General features: G+C 40.8%; 1 protein-coding gene and 1 long non-coding RNA gene across 5 annotated transcripts in view; one reads left to right on the top strand and one right to left on the bottom strand.

The window, feature by feature from the left end:
* The window catches only part of FGD4 (FYVE, RhoGEF and PH domain containing 4), a 94,295-nt gene that overhangs the window by 22,045 nt on the left and 59,469 nt on the right, over window positions 1–12,781 (top strand). Inside the window, exon 1 of one of the 4 annotated variants that reach the window (XM_077266657.1) lies at window positions 1,064–2,606. The exons of the other annotated variants lie outside the window; for them this stretch is intronic. The gene's annotated coding sequence lies outside the window, so the exon portion shown is untranslated. Of the gene's footprint in view, window positions 1–1,063; window positions 2,607–12,781 lie in introns of those variants that run through there. 4 annotated transcript variants of the gene reach the window in all.
* The window catches only part of LOC143776860 (uncharacterized), a 76,614-nt gene that overhangs the window by 62,992 nt on the left and 841 nt on the right, over window positions 1–12,781 (bottom strand). The gene's annotated exons all lie outside the window — the stretch shown is intronic.

Raw genomic sequence — 12,781 nt, 5'->3', positions numbered from 1 at the left:
AAGAGGCTGAAAGAAAAACAAACTGCATTTATAGCCCTTAGCAACCAATCACAGCACAGCTTTCATGTTCAAAACTGCTCTGGTAATATTAAAGCTCGGCTGTGATTGGTTGCTATGAGTAACTAGGACAGCTCTGAAAAATGGACTTAGGCCGCAACACAGGCCAGATATGGCTACGTGCCACGGCTTCATCGAAACACAATACAGGTGAATGGAGTCGCATTGCGGCCCCTAGGGAACTGCGACCACAACGTGCAAGTTGCAAAACCCAGACCTAGTTGGACTTTTTGTGACTTGCCTGTTGCAGTACCCTAAGGGTCGCCATGCCACCACATTCACCAGCGTCACATAGCGATTTTGGCCACATGATTTTATTTTTTGCATCCAAAGTCACCAAGTAACCCTAACTTTGAAGGGATGGCACAGTATTGGAACAGAAACGTCTGCCCTCTTGTAAAAAACAGTGGCACACCTGTCCATGTTTATTTCTGGTATTGAAGCCTGGCACTATTGAAGGGAATCAGCCGAGTTGCAATACCACGAATGACCTGTAGACACCAATGGCGCTGTTTAGTTTTTTGTTTTTTTTTGCTGGAAAGCAGTACCATAGTTTGGTACTGTGCAGCCTGCCTAAGGCAGGTTATGGGCATTGTGTTCAGAAAAGTTTTTATAGTGCATGCTGGGCATTATACGTTTGCGGATTGGTAATTTAGGGAGAAGTGGTTTCTGTGGAACTGTGAAGCGAGCTGAGCATTCCCATCTGGGACATTTATGGGATATCGATAATCCATTTTTTTGTAAAAAGGGTTCACCATCGATAACATAATCGCAGGGTGCCCTGATGCTCAGATAATCAATGATCGCTTGGAAAATCAGGAAAGATTCCCCTGCAGCTCCCCCGCAGGAGACATAAGGTATTACACAGTTTCCATTAAAATCAATATTTTGTCTCCAGAATTAAAGAAAATGCTTTATTTAATAGGAGTATTCCAAATAAAGGATTCCCTCTCCAGGATATGTAGTTTTTAGCCATACACAGACATTGAGTGTGGATTACTATCAGGGCACCCTCCGATTCTCCCATTCAGTGTGGATTGTTGACTATGGCTGAAAGATACTTACAATGGAGAGGGGGTCCTTAATTCAGAATGTTCACCTCTTATACTAAGTATTGTTTTGAATTACATGGACAGTATTTTGATTTTAATGGGTACTGCGTAATACCTCAATTACCCTGCGGGGGAGCTGCAGGGGAATTGAACACTTGCTGCCAGGTTTCTCCACTGATCACAGCTGATCAGCGATTGGGATAATCACAGGGTGCCCTGTCAGTTGTGATCGGTGGGGAAACCTGGCCACAAGTGTTCCATTTCCCTGCAGGAGAACTGAGGTATTACACAGTATGGATTAAAATCAATATACTGTCCATGTAAAGCATAATAATGCTTATGATAAAAGGTCAGTATTCTTACCCCAAGGTAAGTATTTTTCAACCATAGTCAACAATCCACATTGAATGGGATAATCATAGGGTGCCGTGATGCACAGACATTGCATGGATTTTAATTGGTACTGTGTAATGCCTCAATTCTCCTGCGGGGGAGCTGTAGGGGAATTAAACACTTGCTGCTATTAGCAATTGCAATAATCCCAGGGTGCCCTAATAATCAGACAATCGCTGGTCAGTTGTGATCAGTGGGAAAACCTGGCCACAAGTGTTCTATTCCCCTGCAGCTCCCCCGCAGGAGAACAGAGGTATTACATATTACCTATTAAAATCAATATTCTGTCTATGTAATGCACAAAAATCTTTTTCAATAATAGATAAGGACCCTGAATTAAGGACTCGATCTTTCCAGGTTAAATACTTTTCAGCCGTAGTTTATCATCCACGCTGAGTGGGAAGTTTTCCAGAGCTTTTTATACAGCCTGTTCGCACATGTATTTGAATCCAGTCTTGGTAATTCCTTTCGGGGCTGTGCTATAATAAGCCCAGAAGGAAATGTTCATCCAGAGCCCTCCTATGATATCCATGTGTGGTCCTCGTGATTAATCTGTGAATGGGGAGACAATAGTTTTTCGTTTTGGCACACGCTACGTCTTGTTCCTCCCTTTGCAGTGAAAAAAAAAAAAAAAAAGGAAGGAGAAAAAAAAAATAAACTCTTGCTGACAAAGTCCCGGCCCCGGTTCTTTATTCAGACTAGGTCGCCTTCCAGTCTTTTATGCTGCAAACTAGAGCACTGGGATAAAAGAAAAAAAAAAAAAAGCGGAAAAAAAAAATCCGCACCTGTCAGCCAGGCTTTGCTATTGCCAGGGGCAGCTTGTCCCTTCATTAAGAAATTTGCAAAGCCCAGGGACAATGGATGAAAAAGCAAGAAAAAAAAAAACTAGTTGCCCAATAGGCAGGAGCTGCATTCATCCAATGGAATAAGCGGAGGTCGGTTACCACGGATATCGCCATCTGTTCCCTCCCCACTGGAATGTGGAGCTTGCTGGAGAAAAGCTGGGAAGCAATACAGTGTGGGTCCGGAGACCTGCAGCGGGTGGAAATCCCAGAATTAGGACTGATCGGACGGGGTTCCATGGTCACGCCATTTTTGGATCAGGTAAGGAAAGATCTGGTCATTCCCAAAATTTTCGCTTTTCCCATTGCCCATGATGGGGTCTTGGTCCCAGGTGGAAAGATAATGCAGAACATCCCCACTCCCTTTGTTGTCTATGACTTGCCGCTTGCTCTACCTGCCTCCATCGGGGATGCTCTGGAAGGATAAGGGTGGTATACGGGGGGAGGTTGCCATTGCAGCAATCCGCTCCATCCAGGATCATGGGATCTGGTGCATTTTTGCAGCCCCCCCATTCAGAACTTTCAAAGCAGCAGCTATGGATTTCCTCCCCGTAAAGTGAGACCATCTCCGGACCCCCCTTTGCCCCTCAGGCCCTGGTCTTGTTTGTCCCTGATTCTGTAGAGTAGGAGGTTACTAGAGATTTGGCTTTTTGGATAAAGGACGCATGCTTGGCATATTTTCTCCGGGCTGCGGATCAGCGAGGACAACAATTGGGTCCCTTGTTTCCTCCTTATGGATTTCTAATGGAGTGAGATGTATGGGCCCTTGTTGAATGGGTTAATGCCTAATATATATACCCCCTACTGTACTGTCTAAGGGGCGTGACTGATCGGGAGAGCCTGGCTTGGTCTCTGCATCCTGCCTTTCCTTAATGTGGCTTTTTACTGCAATTAAATGGGCATTTACCCCTCAAATTAACTTGTCTGCAGTTCAAAAGGGCATTTGCCCCCCCCCCAAAAAAAAAATTACCATATTTGCGATGCTGCATCCCAAAAAAAGCTATATATGCAGTTTATAAAAACAAAAAAAAGGGTATTTCCCCCAGAATGGACATATCAGCCATTCAAAGGGTATTTGCCCCCCCCCACAACCATCTCCCTCAAAATTACCATGTCTGAAATTCAAAGTGCCTTTACCCCCAAAATGACCAAAGTGACCGTATCTGCTGTTCAAAGGGATCTACTCCAGATTCAAAGGGCATTTAACCCCTGAAGAAAGACCATGCCTGCTACTCAAGTGGTATTTACTCCCAAAATTGGTCATCTATCTCCAAAGTAGGATAACTGCAATTGAAAGGGTAATGTCATGTCTGCAATTCCAGGAACATTTGACACCCACCATCGAAACCTTCAAAAAGAACCTGAAGACCCACCTCTTCCGACAAGCCTACAACCTGCAGTAACCACCGATCGACCAAACCGCTGCATGACCAGCTCTACCCTCACCTACTGTATTCTCACCCATCCCTTGTAGATTGTGAGCCTTCGCGGGCAGGGTCCTCTCTCCTCCTGTACCAGTTATGACTTGTATTGTTCAAGATTATTGTACTTGTTTTTATTATGTATACCCCTCCTCACTTGTAAAGCGCCATGGAATAAATGGCGCTATAACAATAAATAATAATAATAATAATAATAATAACACCCCAAAAATAACAAATCTGCCGTAAACATTTACCCTAAAAAATTACCACGATAATTTTTGGGCCCAAAAATAATCTTTTAATCAGTTCTAGAACCCAGATTGGTCAAAAATTTGGAATGGCAAACCTAGTTTTGCAGCAAATTGGGAATATAGCCCTAAATACCAAAGTTATTTTGGCAGTTAGGATTGTAGGAAAGTTGTATAGTGGGGGATGCGGAGGCTGGAAGGGCCTATTGGTGGTCATTTGCCAAAAATAGGAGAAAAAGTCCTTTTGAAATTCTATTTTATAATACGTGTGTAAGGACATTTGCAGCTATTTTTATGTTTATTGCATAACGAGTGTCTTGTGACATTTTTTTTTTCAGGATGTGATACTGTTGTGTCAGTGAAGTTTGGTTGCTTAGATTGTGAGCTCTGTGGGGGAGACACAATGGAGTAATGTGAAGCTTGTGGGGCCCAGTGGCAAAATATCCAGTCAATCATGGATCTTGAATAGTATTCTCATATGGGGTTAAGGGACCTTTTGGCCCCTTATGACCCCTATGCTCTAGGGCCTGGGGTCAAGTGCAACTCTCTGGAGGACCCAGTTCATCTGTATAATAATTGGACATTGAAATACTTCGTTTAGCCTGCGGGGGTGCTGCAGGGAACCTCAACATTTGCTTCTAAGTACAAATCATTACTAGGGGATGAGTAATATGACATCCGGTGATCAGCTTACATCAGATGACTTCTTTTAAAGAGGGGTTATGTGCCTAATACTAATCTCAAAAGAAGGGTCTATCTACTACAACCCTTGACAAATATTGATTTATTATAAAGTGATAATTATAGGGTTTGTCGGGGGAGGGTTGGGGGTAAAACGGAGTTAAATAAACTACACAACATCAAGCAAACTTGCCAACTTTTCAGGAAAGTCCTGAAGGCTCCCGGAAGAAGGGGAGACCTCTTGGCAGAGTTGGCAAATCTCCCAGTTGCCAATGAAATCTCAGAGAAGAATAGAGATGCTGAAAAGATTCTTTTGCTCAACACCAAATGCTTGATGCTCAGTCATCAGATGGAACCCCTGCATTCAATAATCACACATTCTGGGAACAGAAAGAGGAGTGTGATGTTGCCTAAAAAAGAAGAGGAGTTGTCAAATATGTGCAAAATACACAAGGGAAGAGAAAAGGAGCTTAAAGGGGAACTGTCTCCAAGTCAAAAGTGGCCAGTATTTGCTCTTATTGTATTCTCACTGCTCCTCTGAGTATTGCGCTTTTTGTTTTTTCTAAATCCACCTTACGATTCCATAGATATGGGTCTTTTTATTTAGTGCTGCTTTTTGTGGTCTTTTCTAAGTGGGCGTGGCTCAAAAGGTAAAGATGCAGAGCGGCCTAAAGACACACCCCCAGAGAATCCTGTGGGCCACGCCCCCTTGTAAAGACCATTAACAAATACCAGTACATAAAAAGGTCCATATCTCTGGAACCGTACGGTGGATTTAGAAAAAACAAAAAGCGGAATTCTCAGGGGAGTAACGGGAAAAAGGTAAGTGGATAAAATGGCCACTTTTGACCTGGTGATAAATCCACTTAAAGGATAGGCCATCAATGTGTCATATATTATTGGACATCTCCTGTAGGAATTTTTTATTTTTTGTGTGTATATTTTGATTACTGAAATCAAAGTTTGCAAAAGGCCTCAAATCCTCCCCAAAAATGAAGGAGATCTTGTCGCATGTACGTATATGTATTTATGTATCTGTCTGTGTGTGTGTGTGTGTGTGTGTGTGTGTGTGTGTGTGTGTATATATATATATATATATATATATATATATATATATATATATATATATATATATATATATATATATATATATATATATATATATATATATATATTTATATTATTTTTTAAATAGAAGCCAGTGGTGGGTTAATTCTAGTTTGTCTATTTTATTTTCTTTACAAATAAGCCCCTAAAATGATTTCTGGGTAGTCACTGGGCTCGGAGGGGATTACATTTAGGAATTACAAAGCCTTCTGGCCTGTTCTCCATATCATGGGACCCGTATGGGAACCACCCTGCGTTCTGAGTCACCACAATAAAGCGCTTTAATTCTGCAGTTTGATGGCCGCTGGTTAATTGTTTCAGAATGTTCCTCGCAGCTGAAGTGTTCGGGGATCGGTTTTGATATTCTGTGTAATCTCCTGTCCTTGGAAAAATCTGTTAATTTATTTAAAGGGAATAACTACATTTTCCAGTATAGCCATGAGACAAAGACATTCTAAAATTAATCCTTTTCGGGTCGTTTTTGGACCTTTTTGGCGTTGCTGGACTGACTAGTGTTTAATAGCCATTTTTTAGCCGTGCCCATCACTTTACTAGGATCGTATTATATACGTTGGCATATCCATGGTCAGCAGGAACGTCCAGGACCCTGTACATTACACCTTTGCCAAATTCCATATAATGAAATACCAGTAAAGTGTTGTGAGAAAACACCATTTCCCGCGTCCCACAAGTACTGTATCATCAGATTCCGTAGAAGTATGTAATAATGGTAATTATGGGATTTTAAGGACCGAATTTATATTAATTGATCACCTCCTTAATGCTCTATAATATTCCACAAAGCACTAAAATATATGGCAAAAAATGCCCTGTAATTGGTTAGTTCTTGTGAGTTGCTAACAGGGTAACTGGTCCATGGTTCTTCCTCATATCTGTTGATGCTGACATGACATAAAGAAATCACCTTTTATGAAGCAAGTCATTCATCATATTAATATCATAGCAGTCATGTGCTCCGAAATTGACATTTTTCTTCCTGACTTCATTTTTTTTGGAGAACTGCTATAATACTGCCCCATATGTACAGCAATATAACTAAGTACTATAATACTAAGAAAAAAAAATGGCATAAATTCTTCCTTTAAAAGCCTTTGTCTTTAGTCAGCAAAACCAAATGTATAAAATAAGTCACAGCATCACATCAGACATAGTTTAAAATCATAAGCAAACGCGTTTTGGTTGTCTGACCTTAGTCATTAGTCTACTATAATACTGCCCATGTACAAGAATATAACTACTATAATACTGCCCCCTATGTACAAGAATATAACTACTATAATACTGCCCTCTATATACAAGAATATAACTGCTATAATACTGCCCCCTATGTACAAGAATATAACTATTATAATACTGCCCCTATGTACAAGAATATAACTACTATAATACCGCCCCTATGTACAAGAATATAACTACTATAATACTGCCCCATGTACAAGAATATAACTACTATAATACTGCCCCATGTACAAGAATATAACTACTATAATACTGCTCCTATGTACAAGAATATAACTGCTATAATACTGCCCCTATGTACAAGAATATAACTACTATAATACTGTCCCCTATGTACAAGAATATAACTACTATAATACTGCCCCATGTACAAGAATATAACTACTATAATACTGCCCCCTATATACAAGAATATAACTACTATAATACTGCCCCCTATGTACAAGAATAAAACTAGTATAATACTGCTCCTATGTACAAGTATATAACTACTATAATACTGCTCCTATGTACAAGAATATAACTACTATAATACTGCCCCTATGTACAAGAATATAACTACTATAATACTGCTGCTATGTACAAGAATATAACTACTATAATACTGCCCCTATGTACAAGAACATAACTACTATAATACTGCCCCTATGTACAAGAATATAACTACTATAATACTGCCCCCTATGTACAAGAATATAACTACTATAATACTGCCCCTATGTACAAGAACATAACTATTATAATACTGCCCCTATGTACAAGAATATAACTACTATAATACTGCCCCTATGTACAAGAATATAACTACTATAATACTGCCCCCTATGTACAAGAATATAACTACTATAATACTGCCCCCTATGTACAAGAATATAACTACTATAATACTGCTCCTATGTACAGGAATATAACTACTATAATACTGCTCCTATGTACAGGAATATAAATACTATAATACTGCTCCTATGTACAAGAATATAACTACTATAATACTGCTCCTATGTACAAGAATATAACTACTATAATACTGCTCCTATGTACAGGAATATAACTACTATAATACTGCCCCTATGTACAAGAATAGAACTACTATAATACTGCCCCTATGTACAGGAATATAACTACTATAATACTGCTCCTATGTACAAGAATATAACTACTATAATACTGCCCCTATGTACAAGAATATAACTACTATAATACTGCTCCTATGTACAGGAATATAACTACTATAATACTGCCCCTATGTACAAGAATATAACTACTATAATACTGCTCCTATGTACAGGAATATAACTACTATAATACTGCTCCTATGTACAGGAATATAACTACTATAATACTGCTCCTATGTACAGGAATATAACTACTATAATACTGCTCCTATGTACAGGAATATAACTACTATAATACTGCTCCTATGTACAAGAATATAACTACTATAATACTGCCCCTATATACAAGAATATAACTACTATAATACTGCTCCTATGTACAAGAATATAACTACTATAATACTGTCCCCTATGTACAAGAATATAACTACTATAATACTGCCCCATGTACAAGAATATAACTACTATAATACTGCCCCCTATATACAAGAATATAACTACTATAATACTGCCCCGTATGAACAAGCATATAACAACTACAATACTGCCCCCTATGTACAAGAATATAACTACTATAATACTGCCATCTATGTACAAGAATATAACTACTATAATACTACTCCTATGTAGAAGAATATAACTACTATAATACTGCTCCTATGTACAAGAATATAACTACTATACTACTGCCCCTATGTCAAGAATATAACTACTATAATACTGCCCCTATGTACAAGAATATAACTACTATAATACTGCCCCGTATGAACAAGCATATAACAACTACAATACTGCCCCCTATGTACAAGAATATAACTACTATAATACTGCCCCTGTGTACAAGAATATAACTACTATAATACTGCCCCTATGTACAAGAATATAACTACTATAATACTGCCCCTATGTACAAGAATATAACTACTATAATACTGCCCCTATGTACAAGAATATAACTACTATAATACTGCCCCCTATGTACAAGAATATAACTACTATAATACTGCTCCTATGTACAGGAATATAACTACTATAATACTGCCCCCTATGTACAAGAATATAACTACTATAATACTGCCCCTATGTACAGGAATATAACTACTATAATACTGCCCCTATGTACAAGAATATAACTACTATAATACTGCCCCCTATGTACAAGAATATAACTACTATAATACTGCTCCTATGTACAGGAATATAACTACTATAATACTGCCCCTATGTACAAGAATATAACTACTATAATACTGCCCCTATGTACAGGAATATAACTACTATAATACTGCCCCTATGTACAGGAATATAACTACTATAATACTGCCCCTATGTACAAGAATATAACTACTATAATACTGCCCCCTATGTACAAGAATATAACTACTATAATACTGCTCCTATGTACAGGAATATAACTACTATAATACTGCCCCTAAGTACAAGAATATAACTACTATAATACTGCCCCTATGTACAGGAATATAACTACTATAATACTGCCCCTATGTACAAGAATATAACTACTATAATACTGCCCCTATGTACAAGAATATAACTACTATAATACTGCCCCTATGTACAAGAATATAACTACTATAATACTGCCCCTATGTACAGGAATATAACTACTATAATACTGCCCCTATGTACAAGAATATAACTACTATAATACTGCCCCTATGTACAGGAATATAACTACTATAATACTGCCCCTATGTACAAGAATATAACTACTATAATACTGCCCCTATGTACAAGAATATAACTACTATAATACTGCCCCCTATGTACAGGACTACAGTATATCTACTATGATGCTGGGTCCTATACACTGGAATATAGGACTGAAATGGTGAAATTCGTCTTCATATTAGAGTTAATGTACGCAGCTGCTCTAGAAATCCATTTCTCCGACGTTGGGTTCTTCGATCTTCTGGTAGAAATGACATAAATACATCACAATAACGTCTGGCTAATGGGACTATATAGAGACTATATGGAGGTCACTGGAGCTCAGGGGTGGACGATGATGAAGGAAATAGTATTTTGTAAACTATAATCGGGGCAGAAGAATCTTTGTGGCGCACTGAGGGGCGACTAATGGCTGCAGACAGGTCATCTCTATGAAACGTCTATAGCGGTCTCACAAGAAGGCCCCCAAAATGAACCGCATTATGGATATAAAAGAAAAAATGTTCATGCAGAGACCCCATACTGAGGACAACAATAGCCCTTTTATCTGCGGCCGAAGGTGGTTTAATATGTAACCTCAATTCTGATTTACTTTTCCCCTTGGCAATAAGAATCTTTTTATCACAAACTCAGTGTGACCGGTTACAGCTTGATGATTTTATTTTTTTATTTATTTATTTTTACGTATTCTAGTAGTATCTATACTGTTGACCTTCAGAATAATTGACAAGGCCTTGTTTCCATTGTTTCTAAACTTGAGATGTAATTTTTGGTCTTGTGGATGCTGAATATAATTAACAACCGTTAATTCCTGCATTCACCCTGATATAGCATCTATCATACAAGTAGAAAACTTTGTTTTGGTACTGCGTGTACATCATCAACATACGGAATGTATTGCTGTCGCAGGCTATGCAGTTGGCTTTATTTCTGGTAGTTTACATTTGCCTGCAGGGATTTGCTGCTTTGTATAAGAATTAGTGATGAGCGAGTATAGTCGATTCTCGGGTTTTCCAGAGCACGCTCGGGTGGTCTCCAAGTATTTGTAACTGCTCGGAGATTTAGTTTTCATTGCCTCAGCTGAATGATTTACAGCTATTAGCCAGACTGAGTACATGTGGGGGTTGCTAGGGAATCCCAACATGTAGTCAAGCTGGTGGATGGACATGACGCTGGTGGATGGACTTGGCGCTGGTGGGTGGACTTGGCGCTGGTGGGTGGACTAGGCGCTGGTGGATGGACATGATGCTGGCGGATGGACTTGGCGCTGGAGGATAGACTTGGCGCTGGAGGATGGACTTGGCCCTGGCGGATGGACTTGGCGCTGGCGGATGGACTTGGCGCTGGTGGGTGGACTTGACGCTGGTGGGTGGACTTGGCGCTGGTGGGTGGACTTGGCGCTGGTGGATGGACTTGGCGCTGGTGGATGGACTAGGCGCTGGTGGATGGACATGACGCTGGTGGATGGACTTGGCGCTGGTGGGTGGACTTGGCGCTGGTGGGTGGACTAGGCGCTGGTGGATGGACATGACGCTGGTGGGTGGACTAGGCGCTGGTGGATGGACATGATGCTGGCGGATGGACTTGGCGCTGGAGGATAGACTTGGCGCTGGAGGATGGACTTGGCCCTGGCGGATGGACTTGGCGCTGGCGGATGGACTTGGCGCTGGCGGATGGACTTGGCGCTGGCGGGTGGACTTGGCGCTGGCGGGTGGACTTGGCGCTGGCGGGTGGACTTGGCGCTGGCGGGTGGACTTGGCGCTGGTGGATGGACTTGGCGCTGGTGGATGGACATGACGCTGGTGGGTGGACGTGGCTCTGGTGGGTGGACTTGGCTCTGGTGGGTGGACTTGGCACTGGCGGATGGACTTGGCGCTGGCGGATGGACTTGGCGCTGGCGGATGGACTTGGCGCTGGCGGATGGACTTGGCGCTGGCGGGTGGACTTGGCGCTGGCGGGTGGACTTGGCGCTGGTGGATGGACATGACGCTGGTGGGTGGACATGACGCTGGTGGGTGAACTTAGCGCTGGTGGATGGACGTGACACTGGAGGATGGACATGACGCTGGTGGGTGGATGGATATGACATTGGATGAACATGATACTGGTGGATGAACACTGTGATGGTGGATGGACATGCAGATTCTGGGAATAGAACTGAAAACTTCCAGTTCAGAAAAGAGAAGTGAATGTATCTGTCGGTGACAGGACAATTATTCTATTTTTCTTCACCTGACTTTACCTGTGAACTATCACAAACATTATCTGTCCATTATACCAGGCAGAATGTGAGGAAGAACATGATAAAAGAGAAGGGAGGTCATTATATTCTCACCGATTGTACATACAATAAACCATCTACTGCGCCATCACATCTGACAGCAGGGAGAGCGCAGCGTCCGGGTCTGTGCTGCTGACAAAGCCGCATTAACCACAACAGCCAGAAGCTTTATGATAAATTGTATTATTGATATTCATCGTGTGATTGACGATCGTGAGTTAACTCCTGACCCACTATTCAATATACTCCTATTTGCACATTCCCCCCAAACATATCAGGTCTTGGCAAACCAGGCCCCAAAGTGGTAGCTTTTTGGGAGTGGATAGTTCACGGGACGGGTCTTAAGTGCATAAAATCTTGCTTTGGAAATTTTGGCAAGTGTGCTCTTGTGAAATATCATCCACAGCCCTCACTTTGCAGGAGGAACAGTAGAGTACTGGGAATGGAGCCAAAATCGCTCTATCTTTCTAAATGATGTAGACCCCTTCAGAAACAGATTTTTTTTTTTTTTACTTTTACCGGCAATTTCCATCGCTGGCTGCAGAACGAGTTAACTGAGGAACTATGAGTGAGCTTGTTCTGACAGGATTTTGAAATTCTTTTCTTTATTCCTCTGTTCGTATTTATGT

This window comes from Ranitomeya variabilis, chromosome 5 (assembly GCF_051348905.1).
Source record: "Ranitomeya variabilis isolate aRanVar5 chromosome 5, aRanVar5.hap1, whole genome shotgun sequence".
Classification (NCBI taxonomy): domain Eukaryota; kingdom Metazoa; phylum Chordata; class Amphibia; order Anura; family Dendrobatidae; genus Ranitomeya; species Ranitomeya variabilis.
This window is presented reverse-complemented; position numbering and strand designations above follow the sequence as displayed.